At 36.7% G+C, this 13,236-nt stretch overlaps 1 long non-coding RNA gene across 2 annotated transcripts in view; it reads right to left on the bottom strand.

Annotated features, from left to right (window-relative positions):
• LOC106509511 overlaps window positions 1-13,236 on the bottom strand; it is a 98,744-nt gene that overhangs the window by 40,655 nt on the left and 44,853 nt on the right. For both annotated transcript variants that reach the window (XR_001307111.2, XR_002341833.1), the window contains one exon: window positions 9,748-9,791. This is a non-coding gene — a long non-coding RNA (uncharacterized LOC106509511). The remainder of the gene's footprint in view (window positions 1-9,747; window positions 9,792-13,236) is intronic.

The raw sequence follows: 13,236 nt of genomic DNA, 5'->3' as shown, positions 1-13,236 counted from the left end.
ATAGCATTATTTCATTCTTTTTTGTGGCTAATATTCCATTGTATATACATACACACACATATACACTGCATCATTGTTATCCATTTGTCTAATGATAGACATTTAGGTTGCTTTCCTGTTTGGCTATTGTGAATAGTGCTGCAGTGACTATCAGAGTGCATGCATTTTTGAATTACAGTTTTTTCTGGATATATGCCCAGGAGTAGGACTGCAGGATAACATGTAACTTTGAGTTTTTAAAGAACCTCCATGCAGTTCTCCATAGTGGCTGTACCAATTTACATTCCTGCTAACAGTGTAGGAGGGCTCCTTTTTCTCCACATCTCTTCAGCATTTATTATTTGTAGATTTTTTTAATGATGGCATTCTGACTGGCATAAGATGATACCTCATTGTAGTTTTGATTTGCATTTCTCTGGTAATTGAGCATTTTTTTTTCACGTGCATTCTGACTGTCTGTATGTCTTTGGAGAGATATCTGTTTATATCATTTGCCTATTTTTTGATATTGTAATGTTTATATATTTTGGAGATTAATCCTTTTCAGTAGTCTTTTCATTTTGTTTATGGTTTCCTTTGCTGTGCAAAAGCTTTTCAGTTTAATTAGATTCCATTTGCTTATTTTTATTTACATTACTCTATGGGGTGGATCCAAAAAGATATTGCCATTGTTTATCTTAAAGAGTGTTCAGCCTATATTTTCTTCTAAGAGTTTTATACTATCCAGTTTTATATATAGGTCTTTATTCCATTTTGAGTTTATGTGTATGGTGTTAGAGAATGTTCTAATTTCATTCTTTACATGTAGCTGTCCAGTTTTTCCAGCACCAATTTTTTTTTTTTCTTTTTGCTATTTCTTTGGGCCGCTCCCGTGGCTTATGGAGGTTCCCAGGCTAGGGGTCGAATCAGAGCTGTAGCCCCCGGTCTACGCCAGAGCCACAGCAATGCGGGATCCAAGCATCTCTGCAACCTACACCACAGCTCACGGCAACGCAGGATCGTTAACCCACTGAGCAAGGGCAGGGACCGAACCCGCAACCTCATGTTTCCTAGTCGGATTCGTTAACCGTTGTGCCATGACGGGAACTCCTCAGCACCAATTATTGAAGAGAATGTCTTCTTGTATATTCTTGCCTCCATTGGTGTGGATTAATGACCGTAGGTACAGGGGTTTACTTCTGTGCTTTCTATCCTGTTCTATTGACCTATATGTGTATTTTTATCTTGATGCCATTTTGTTTTGATGACTGTAGCTTTGTTTGGTGTACTCTGAAGTCAGGGAGCCTGATTCTTCCAGCTTCATTTTTCTTTCTCGGTATTGTTTTAATTGTCCAGGGTCTTTTGTGTATCCATACAAATGTAATTTTTTTATTCTACTTATGTGAAAAATGCCATTGGTAATTTGATGGCATTGAATCTGTTGATTATCTTAAGGAGGATAGTCATCCTGACAATGTTGTTTCTTCCAATCCAAGAGCATATGGTATATCTTTCCATCTGCTGTGTCATCTTTGCTTTCATTCATCAGCATCTTATAGTTTTCAGAGTAAAGGTCTTTTGTCTTTTTAAGTAGATTTACTCCTAAGTATTTTATTCCTTTTGATGTACTGGTAAATGAGATTGTTTCCTTAATTTTTCTTTTTGATTTTTCATTGTTAGTGTATAGGCATGCAAGATTTTTTTGCATTAATTTTGTATCATGCAGCTTTACCAAATTCACTGATGAGCTCTAGTAGTTTTCTGGTAATATCTTTGGATCTGGTAATATCTTTAGGATTTTCTATGTATAATATCATGTCACCTGCAAACAGTCACAATTTTACTTCTTATTTTCCAATCTGGATTCCTTTTATCTCTTTTTCTCCTCTGATTGCCATGGCTAGGACTTCCAAAACTATGCTGAATAACAGTGGTGAGAGTGGGCATCCTTTTCTTGTTTCTGACCTTAGAGGGAATGCTTTTAGCTGTCACCATGAGTATTACGTTAGCTGTGAGTTGGTCATATATGGACTTTATTATGTAGAGGTAGGTTCACTCTCTGCATCATGATAGAAACTATGAGAAAAAATAAAGTGGAAATACTAGAAATTTTTATAAAAGTGATGACAGAAATGAACATTATCTCTGACTGTGTCAATAGAACTAATAATTAGAAGAAATTCAAAATGCAAATCTATCATTAGAATTATTAAAACTGAAATGCAAAGATAAATAACACAAATATAACTAGATGCCATACTGGACCTAGATGACTGTATTAGAATCCAACTGATATATAACTGCAGAAGTAGAATAAAGAAAAAATAGTATAGAAGAGTGGAATGCTAAAGATTTTTTAAAGTTAATCGACACTAAACCACAAATCCAAGAAATCAGAGAACACTTAGCAGGATAAATTCCAAGAAAAAAAAAAAACCTACGCATATTGATTCAAGCTCTGAAAACCAATGAAATGAGAAAATACTAAAAGCAACAAGATGGGAGGAGACAAGATGGTGGAAAGTAAGAGGAACACTCACCCTTTCCCACAAACACATCAAAAAAACACATCTACATGTAAAATGACTCGCACAGGACATCAACTGAATGCTGGCAGAAGAACTTAAACCTCCAAAAAAGGCAAAAACTCTTGACATAATGGGGTAGAAGAAAAGAAAAAGGGAGAGAGAGAAAAGGAATCAGATGGGACAAGCATTCCTGAGAGGGAGCAGTGAAGGAGAACAGGAACCCACACCCTGGGAAGCAACCTAACCAACGGAAATAACAGCCAAGTTGGAAGGATACCCAAGATGCCGAGGAAAGTGCAGCAGGAGGTCTGAGAACTGAAGAGCAGAGTGAGAGAAGTACAGATCATCTGAACCACTGGCATAGACACCACAGCTTGTGATGCTCAGGTGGGGCTGGGTGTTGAGACTTAGACTCAGAGGTCAGTCCATGGGAGCAGGCTGGGGTTGGCAGTTACACTAAGGGCTGGAGAGTGGAAAGCCACAGCCCGGGAGAATGTCCGACCCAAAGAAGAGAAAAGGTGAATTCTTGTGGAGGGGAGAGAAAAAGGTGGTGGGCTCCAGCATAGAAAACTCCTTGTGCCCCAGTGTGTGTACTCCAGGCCACCCCACCCCCTTGGGCCCTAGACTGTGCATCTCAGCAGAGCCCCTCACAACCAGAAGTCACTTGCCAGCCCACCATAGACCTGGTGTCTCCAGCAGTGGAAAGCCATTGCTAGCCCACAGTGGACCAGACCTGAAAGTGGTGGGAGCAAATCACCACAATTATACCTGACTCCAGAAGTGGGCATGGCTTACCACAACTGGGGATATCTGAACAAAAATCACTTGCAGCCCCAACCACTTCAGAGGGCATCACAGAGAAGGACACTATCATAGAACACCATCTGATGTTGCTCACACTCCCCCAGAGCACACCTGCACTGCAGCTGCCACTGCCAAGCATTCTGGGAGGGGCCCAAATGCTTGATCACTGTCCCTTTGTAGGAACCTGCAACTAAGAGTGCCTTTTTCAGCACATCCTGTGGAGGCTAAGCAGGTCCTTCTTGCACGACTTACAGGTGGTGGGGGCAAACTGCCACAGTTATCTCTGGCTCCAGAGGTGGCAGTGGCCCAACGCAACTAGGGGTTGCTGAACAGTACCACTTGCAGTCCCATTCAAGGGGGCTGACCAATAGCCCCCTTGCTCTTGCACCCTTAGGAACACACTGACCCTGCTGCCGCCACTGCTGAATGTTCAGGGCAGTACCCACATACCAGATCTCTGTCACTTCCCAGGATCTGAAACTAGGAACAGCCTATGCAGCACCTCCTATGTAGGCTAAGTATGACTGATCACCTCATGCACGGTCCACAGGTGGTGGAGGCAAACCACTGCAGTTATTTCTGAAACTAGAGATGGTCATGGCCCACTCCCAGTAGGGCACCCTAAACAGGCACCACCTGTGGTTCCAATCACCTCAGAGGAGGGCACTGCAATCACACACAAGCTGTTATTGCTCTCACCCCCCTGGGAACTCACACACCCTGCCACAGCTACAGCCAAATTTTCTGGTCACTGTGCATATCCTTCTAGAGCCATTATCATTCCAGGGCCCTGCAAATAGGAGTAACCTGTGCCACCTTCTGCAGGGCTTTGCTTCTGTTGAGAGCCCAACAACCAGGCACTGAATGCTGGCCCTGCTCATTGCCCCCTTCCTGAAAACACCAAGCATCCTGGGGATAACAGACTGTTCACATCAAAGAAAGAGACAGCAAAGATTCAAACTCCTGCACCAAAAAAATAGTAACTACCCCCCCAAAAATACAAAGGGGTATTCTTGCATAGAAATATAATTAGAAGACTATACTTTGGCTTCCCCAATCTCACAGAAAAAGAAAAACATAAGCAAGATGAAGAAGCTCAGAAACCAGTCCCAGGAAAAAAACAGGAGAACTCACCTAAAGCAGTTAACAATGAAACAGACCTCTGCAATCTGACAGACTTTGAGTTCAAAAGGGAGATAGTGAAAATACTGAAGGAATTAAGATAGGATATGAACAGTAATGCAGATTCCCTCAAAAAGGAACTAGAAAATATAAGAAGGGGCCAAGAAAAACTGAAAATTCATTTGCAGAGATACAAACTGAGCTAAAGGCAATAAAGACCAGAATGAATAATGCAGACGAACAATTAGTGATGTGGAAGATAGAAAAATGGGAATCACCCAAACATGACAGCAGACAGAAAACCAAATGAAAATACAAGAAACCAATATAAAAGACCTACAGGATAATATAAAGCGGGCCAATCTACATTGAGAAGGAGAAGAAAAAGAAAAGGGGATTGAAAATATATTTGAAGAAATTACGGCTGAAAACTTTCCAAATCTAAGGGATACTGATATCAAGATACAGGAAGCACAAAGGACCCCAAACAAGTTGAACCCAAACAGGCCCACACCAAGACATATTATAATAAAAATGGCAAAAGTTAAAGATAAAGAGAGGATTCTAAAGGCAGCAAGAGAAAAGCAAAGCATTATGAGGAATGCCCATAAGGCTATCAGCTGATTTCTCTACAGAAACACTACAGGCAGAAGGGAGTGGCAGGATATATTTAAAGTGCTGAAAGGAAAAAATCTGCAACCTAGAATACTCTATCCAGCAATACTATCATTTAAAATAGAAGGGGAAATAAAGAATTTCCCCAGCAAACAAAAGCCAAAAGACTACAGCAATATGAAACACATTCTACAAGAAATACTGAAAGGGCTTCTCTAAATTTAAAAAAAAAAAAAGAGGACAGTCTAGGATGGAAGAAACCACATTTGGAAAGCAGCCCCTTAAATAAGCCAGCATACAGATCTAACCATGAAGATGTTAAAAAAAAAAAAGACATTAAAACATACAATGTGGGCAAGGGAAGTAAGAAAAATTAGACTTTAAAAAAATTTTTTTAAGGATGTGTTTGAGCCTATATGATTATCAGACTAAAGCAGGCAGATATAGGAAGGGGTTAACATACTCAAAAAACAGGGCAACCACAAATCAAAACTGAACATGACATTCACAAAAACTGAAAATAAAAGTATTCGAGCATAAAATAAATGGAAATCATCCAACCAAAAAAAGAAAGGAAGAAAAGAGAAACAGAATCAACTGGAAAACAAGGTTTAAAATGGCATAAATACATATTACAATTATCACCAAAAATGTCAATGGACTGAATGATCCCATCAAGACACAGGCTGACAGAATGGATAAAAAAGCAAAAACCTTCAATCTGCTGCCTACAAAAGACTCACCTTAGGGCAAAGGGCACTTATAGATTGAAATTGAGGGGATGGGAAAATATACTTCATGCCAAAGGACCAGACAGAAAAGCAGGAGTTGCAACACTCGTATCACACAAAATAGACTTTAAAACAAAGGCCATAAAGACAAAGAAGGACACTATTTAATGGTTAAAGGATCCATTCAAGAAGAGGATATTACAGTCATCAATGTATATTCCTGAATACAGGAGCACCCAGATACCTACAACAAATACTAGCAGATATAAAAGGAGAAATCGATGGGAATACAATCATAGTAGGAGACTTTAACACCCCCCTCACAATAATGGACAGATCCTCTAGACAGAAAATAAAGCGAAAGATATTCTAAAAGAAACAATGGAAAAGTTAGACTTAATCGACATTTTCAGGACATTACATCCAAAAATATCAGAAAATACATTCTTTTCAGTGCCCATGGATCATTCTCAAGGATCAATCACATACTGGGGCATAAAGCTAACCTCAACAAATTTAAGAGTATAGAAATAATTTCAAGTATCTTCTCTGACCACAGTGTCATGTAACTAGAAATCAACCACAGGAAAAGAAGTGAGAAAAAACCCACTGCATGGAGACTAAACAACATGCTATTAAAAACCAATGGATCAATGAGGAAATCAAGGATATTAAAAAATACTTTGAACAAATGATAAGACACAACCACTCAAAATCTATGGGATGCTGCAAAAGTGTGCTCAGAGGGAATTTCATAGCAATATAGGCCTTCCTCACAAAAGAAGAAAAATCTCAAATAGACAATTTAACCCATGACCTAAATGAATTAGAAAAAGAAGATCAAGCAAAACCTAAAGTCAGCAGAAGGAAGGAAATCATAAAGATCAAAGAGGAAATCAATAAAATAGAAATTCAAAAAACAATAGACAATCACTCAAACAAGAGCTGGTTCTTTGAAAAGGTAAACAAAATAGACAAACCTCTGGCTAGACTCATCAAGAAGAGAGAAAAAACCCAAATAAAATAATAAATTAAAAAGGAGAAGTCACAATGGATACTACAGAAATACAGAAAACCATAATAGAATACTATCAACAGTTATATGCCAACAAATTCGACAACCTAGAAGAAATGGACATTTTTCTAGAGACTTACAGCCTGTCCAAATTGAATCAAGAAGAAATAGATCAACTGAGCAGACCAATCCCTAGGAATAAATTGAATATATCATAAAAACACTCCCTACAAGGTCCAGGACTAGATGGCTTCACAGGCGAATTCTACCAAACATACAATGAGGAACTTAAACACATCCTCCTTAAACTTTTCAAAAGGTTGAAGAAGAAGGAACACTCCCAAAGACATTCTATGATGCCACCATCACCCTAATTCCAATACCAGACAAAGATACCACCAAAAAAGAAAGCTATAGGCCAATATTTTTGATGTATATAGACACAAAAATTTTAGCTAACTGAATCCAACAACATATAAAAAGGATCGTACACCATGACCACGTGGGATTCATCCCAGGTGCACAAGGAGGTTCAATATACGTAAACCAATCAACGTCATACACCACATTAACAAAAGAAAAGTCAAACAACACATGATCATCTCAATAGATGCAGAAAAAGCATTGGACAAAGTCCAACATCCATTCATGATCAAAACTCTTACCAAAATGGGTACAGAGGAAACATACCTTAACGTAATCAAAGCCATTTATGACTAACCCACAGCAAATATAATACTCAATTGAGGAAAGCTGAAAGCCTTCACACTAAAATCTGAAACAAGACAAGGATGCTCACTCTCACCACTGCTCTTCAACATAGTGTTGGAAGTCCTAGTCACAGCGATCAGACAAACAAAAGAAATAAAAGGCATCCAAATAGGAAGAGAAGAGGTAAAACTGTCACTGTATGTAGATGATATGATACTATATATAGAAAACCCTAAGGACTCAACCCCAAAACTACTTGAACTGATCAACAAATTCAGCAAAGTAGAAGGATATAAAATTAACATTCAGAAAATAGTCGTATGTCTGTATACTAACAATGAAATGTTAGAAAAGGAATATAGAAATACAATGCCTTTTAAAACTGCACCACAAAAAATCAAATACCTGGGAATGCACCTGACCAAGGAGGTAAAGGACTTATATGCAGAGAACTATAGAACATTAATGAAGGAAATTAAAGAAGATGTAAAGAAATGGAAAGATATTCCATGCTCCTTGTTGGAAAATTAATATTGTAAAAATGGCCATACTATCCAAAGCAATTTACAGATTCAATGCAAACCCTATCAAATTACCCAGGATAGTTTTCACAGAACTAGAAAAAGGCATCCAAAAATCTATATGGAACCACATAAGACCCAGAATTGCCAAAGCAATCCTGAGATACAAAAACCAAGCAGGAGGCATAACTCTCCCAGACTTCAGACAACATTACAAAGCCACAGTTATCAAGACAGTGTGGTACTGGTACCAAAGCAGACAGACAGACCAATAGAATAGAATAGAGAACCCAGATATAAATCCAGACACCTATGGTCAATTAATCTTGGACAAAGGAGGCAAGAGCATAAAATGGGAAAAGAAAGTCTATCCAGCAAGTATTGCTGGGAAACCTGAACAGCTACATGCAAATCAATGAAACTATAACACACCCTCATACCATGCACCAAAATAAACTCAAAATGGCTGAAGGACAAGATACCATCAAATTCCTGGAAGACAACATAGGCAAAACATTCTCTGACATCAACCTTGCAAATGTTTTCTCAGGTCAGTCTCTCAAAGCAAAGAGATGAAAGCAAAAATAAACCAATGGGACTAATCAAACTGACAAGCTTTTGCACAGCAAAGGAAACCAAAAAGAAAACAAAAAGACAACTTACAGAATGGGAGAAAATAGTTTCAAATGATGCAACTGATAGGGGCCTAATCTCTAAAATATACAAACAACTTATACAACGCAACAGCAAAAAAACCAAAAACCCAATTGAAAAATGGGCAAAAGACCTGAATAGACATTTCTTCAAGGAAGGTATACAGATGACGAACAAGCACTTGAAACAATGCTCAACATGACTGATTACTAGAGAAATGCAAATCAAAACTACCATGAGATACCACCTCACACCAATAAGAATGGTCATCATTCATAAGTCCGCAAATAACAAATGCTAGAGGGGATGTGGAGAATAGGGAACCCTCCTGCACTGTTGGTGGGAATGTAAGCTGGTACAATCACTATGGAGAACAGTATGGAGTACCTTAGAAAACTATACATAGAGCGACCATATGACCCAGCAATCCCACTCTTGGGCATCTATCCGGACAAAACTCTCCTTAAAAAAGACACATGCACCCGCATGTTCATTGCAGCTCTATTCACAATAGCCAAGACATGGAATCAACCCAAATGTCTGCTTAAAAATGATTGGATTAAGAAGATGTGGTATATATACACAACGGAATGCTACTGAGCCATAAAAAAGAACAAAATAATGCCATTTGCAGCCACATGGATGGAACTAGAAACTCTCATACTGAGTGAAGTAAGTCAGAAAGAGAAAGACATATGATATCACTTCTATCTGGAATCTAATATACGCCACAAAGAAAACTTTCCACAGAAAAGAAAATCATGGACTTGGAGAATAGCCTTGTGGCTGCCAATGGGGAGGGGGGAAGGGCATGGGGTGGATTGGGAGCTTGGGTTAAAAGATTCAGAATGTTGCCTTTGGAATGGATTAGCAATGGAATATTGCTATGTAGCACTAGGAACTCTGTCTAATCACTTCTTATGGAACATGTAATATGAGAAAAAAGAATGTATACATGTAAGCATAACTGATTCACCATGCTGTACAGTAGAAAAAATATACACATAAATAAAAGATAAAAAAATAAAATTAAAAAAGCAACAAGAACAAAAAAAAATATTACTTACAGAATGACACGATAAGAATAAAGCAGTCCTTTTCATCACAAACTCTGGAAACAAGACAAGAGAGTGACATCTTTAATGTGCTGAAAGGAAAAAAAAAATGTCAACGCATGATTCCATATCTGGTGAAAACATCTTTCAGAGTTAAAAGTAGAAATAAATATTTTCACAGTGAAACATAAACTGAATTAATTTGTTGCCATTAGACTTACTCTGGAAGAATGTTCCAGAAAAGTTTTTCAGAAAAGGGAATATAATCAATCAGAAACAAATAGGCAGAAAGAAATGAAGAATGTTGAAAATGGAAAAAAATTGTATTTTATTTTCAGTTTTTTAAAAGATGTAAAGAAAATCAGACCAAACAATGTATTGGGTGTTGATAAAATAAAATTCATGACAACAATGGCAGAAAGAAATGAAGAATGTTGAAAATGGAAAAAAATTGTATTTTATTTTCAGTTTTTAAAAGATGACTTAGAAAATCAGACCAAACAATGTATTGGGTGTTGATAAAATAAAATTCATGACAACAATGGCAGAAAGAATGGAAGAGCAATTAGTAATGCCTAATTAAAAATATCTTACTCTGCACACGAGATGGTGGAAGTGGTTTTAGATTATTTTTAAAAGTATGATGTAGAACCTAGAGTGACCACTGAATTTATGTTTAAATAATATAACCAATAAATGAGATAAAAAAGAATAATTGAAAAACCAGGGAAGGCAGGAAAAAGAAAAAAAATACAAGGATCAAATGGAACAAATAAAAAAATAGCTAACAAGCAGCTAGAACATACTCCAAACACATAATCATTTTAAATTTCAATGACCTAAATTCACCTATTCAAAGAGAATCTTATACTAATTTTTAAAAATGATTCAACTATATGTTGTCAATAAGAAATCCACTACAAGAGTTCCCTGGTGGCTCATAGAGTTAAGGATCTGACATTGTCACTGCTGTGGCTTGGGTTTGATCTCTGACCTAGGAATTTCTGCATGCCACGGTTGTGGCCAAAAAAAAAAAAAATCCTCTACAAATATAAGACATTGATTGCATACTTATCCATCCTTTTATGTCAGCCAATCATTCATCAAAGAAATCTGGAATAACCATATTAATTTTAGACAAATTGCACTTCAAAACAAAGTTTTTCAAGGATGAAGAAGAAAGTTACATAATGATAAAAGGGATGTACTTCCCCCAAATCCATAAGAATCCTAAATGTGTATACATCAAAATACATGATGAAATAATGGATAGAACTGAAAGTAGAAATAGATATATTTGCAAGTGGTTGGAAACATTAGTATTACTCTCTCAGTAACTGAGAGTACGAGTAGCCAAAAAGCTGATAAGGTAGAGATAATCTGAAAAATACTATCAATGAACAGGATATAATTGAAATATGTAGAACACTCCACCAAACAATAGCAGAATACACATTCTCTTCAAGTGCACAAAGAATATACATCTAGATAGACCACATCCTGTGATATAAAATAAACCTTAAACTTAAAAAGGCAGAAGTTATACAAAGGATGTTCTTGGACCAAACAACATTAAACTAGAAGTCAGTGATATAAAGGCATCTGGAAAATCTCCAGCTATTTTAGAAATTTACAAAACACACTTCTGCCTAATCCATAAGTCAAAAAGAAAGTCTGAAGAGCAATTGCTTTAAGTTAGCTGCTTTTCCTCTCGGCTTAAAAAATAGTGATGGATGCAGTGGATACTGAATGGTTAAGCTGCAAGTCTACAGTAGATGAGTGTTAGCCTCTTTCACTCCCTGCGTACCTTCTTAAAATGGATCTTCCACAAGATAATTTTTCGTTAGTATTAAGTGTGGATGCCAGATTTTGTTCCCACACCTCGCAACACTAAGAGGAGCACAACTGTTGTGGATGGAGAATGTGCTCTCTTTCTAGATTCCTGTGAAGATAGTGATATTGTTGGATTTCTATTGGGGCCTTCCTCCTTTATTTTTATTTGTTTTTGTTTATTCCTATTTGTAGACAGAAACTCTATACTTTTACTCAGAAGTTTTTTCTCTAGTGTTTGTAATTTTTTTTTTAAGTATGCCATATTTTGTTTATGGTGACAAATTTTTCATCCAACAATAAGTTTATTGTATTTTGTAATAAGATTTCAACTTGACTAACATGATTCATAACTAGGGAATAAACCTGAAGATGAATTGTCAATTTCAAATGTAACTTGGTTGAGAAAAGAACTTTGAAGTGAAAAGTCGTACTTAAAGTTGTGAGTAATTTCTAAGCCCACTATGTAATACTGTTGGTCTAATCATAGGGAAAAAAAGCATTTCTAAGACATTATTCACTCAGCTGCTTGCTTTCAGAGAAAAGATGGATCTTTAAAAGCACTATGCTAGGAGTGACATCTGACATTAACAGCAATTTCTTAATTTGGTCCATTAGATTTTCCTTTTATCACATTTCATCTTATTTCTTTGGATCTTTTTAAATAATGTTTTATCTTACAAGTCACCTTTGAAGGTGTAGCTTTTGATACACCTTTCAGAGAAGAATGTATGATACATGTGCCCAATTAAATCCCTAAATATTACTCAGAGAACATTTCATCATTATTATCCCCCAAATCCCTAGTATACTTTATGGTCTCATTTCATGTAAAGGGTAAACATTAACTTCAGTTAGTGTAGAGATCCAAAAAATTATTTTTCCTTATGTTATTGCTTTTCTACCTTATAAATCTGACATTTTTTCCTCCCCTATTTTCCTTTTTCCTCAAGTGAACATGAAATTATTAAGCATCATGTGTAGTATCAATGTTTTAATTTGTTCAGCACTTAGCATGGTGCTGTAAGCATGGAATTTTGAAGGTGAGGGTTATTTAAAGGCATTTGTATATTATAATATTGATAATATTATATATATGACATGTAGAATATATCATATATTATATATTTTATAATATAACTAATAGTATAATATGCATATATAGAAAGAATGTTAGCATTCATAGTGGTAACTAATGGATCAAAATGTAGTATAATCCCCTTAGATATACCAACAAGAGAAAAAAATACATATATGTAGAGAAAGAGGCATTCCCAATGTGTTCAAAATACAAATAGTCCTGATTTAGCTGAACCTCTCTTTGGTTGGGGGTAGGACATTTGTAAACTTTTGTTTAACATATCTTCCGCTAATGATCATACACCAAATGACTTAAACAAGGAGCTATTCTTTGTGAGAGCTCCCTAAGACTGCTGCTAATCAGGTGTCTATTTCTCTAGTTTATTTCGAAATAATTTTAAGACTTAGAGTAGGTTTGCAAAGACTTGGAGGACATCACAGCCAAGGTGCCTGTTAGACCATTTACCACTATGCAGCTGAACCACACTGACTCTACATTGTCAGCTCCATCTTAGACCAGAAGTCTTACTTCTTCCCCTTTTTTCATTTGCTGAGCTTTAGGCTACTTTGGAAAGCACCAACTAGATAAGT

Source organism: Sus scrofa, chromosome 2 (genome assembly GCF_000003025.6).
Source record: "Sus scrofa isolate TJ Tabasco breed Duroc chromosome 2, Sscrofa11.1, whole genome shotgun sequence".
Lineage (NCBI taxonomy): Eukaryota > Metazoa > Chordata > Mammalia > Artiodactyla > Suidae > Sus > Sus scrofa.
The sequence above is the reverse complement of the archived record's forward strand: the minus strand, read 5'-3'. Positions and strand labels throughout refer to the sequence as shown.